Below are 964 nucleotides of genomic sequence, written 5' to 3' on the forward strand. Positions count from 1 at the left end.
CTCATCAATTTTGACTAGTAATTATACCTAGTTTTAAATTAAGTAATCAAAAATTGGTGTGAACTAACTGCTTTTTTTTCTCCTCTTGGGCTCTTGTACTATGAGGAACGATCTGGAAAGGAGGTTGCAACTTCATATATCAAAGTTTGATGTTAATGTTGGAATGCATCTAATTCTACCATTTATTTATAATGTTACAGAACATTTCTTTTTTAAAATTGTATTGATCAAATGTTACATTTATTAATATTTAAAATAGCTATGTATAGATCAACGCGTAATAATTACTCAATAAACAATATAATCAAATCTTTTTTGATGATTCCATGAGTTAAAGAGCTTCTGGTTTCCTCTTCTAGAAGAGCTAGCGGAGTTTCCATCCGGCGGATATTTACAGCGAATACCCGTAAAACTTGCCCATCTTCCTGTCAATTCACCTCTCATCGAGCATACCTTACCTATTGAACATGCATTATCGAGGCCTGTTGATATAGAGTACCTCACCTCTCAAATCGTTACCGGGACCAATTACACACATTTGCCCGAAAAGTGGTTTCTGATATAAAACTGTTTGCAAAAGACGATAGCGAAAAGTTTACCTCTCTCTGTGGGTGCGCAAGCATAATAATCCCATATCTCTCAAAGTATTACAAGTAGCTTAAATGTGTAAGTTATATTCAGAAGCATACAGTTTAATCATTAAAAGCTCAATTTATTAAAGTTCTATTTAATAAATTATTTTAACACAATAAAAAATAAAATTAAATGATTCTGCTGGGGTACTCCAGTGCGCCACTAAAATTTTATTTGTTCACACTTAAATATTTTCAATACAAACATGGTAAGTTTTCTTAAAGATTTAAACATTAGAAAAATTAAATTCAAGTAACTCAAATATTAGAGGTATTTTCATATCTCTTTGTCACTTATCTTTCCGCCAAAAGCGTCGGTTAAAAATGACCGC

Source organism: Halyomorpha halys, unplaced genomic scaffold, assembly GCF_000696795.3.
Source record: "Halyomorpha halys isolate HHAL.00 unplaced genomic scaffold, Hhal_1.1 Scaffold82.1, whole genome shotgun sequence".
NCBI lineage: Eukaryota > Metazoa > Arthropoda > Insecta > Hemiptera > Pentatomidae > Halyomorpha > Halyomorpha halys.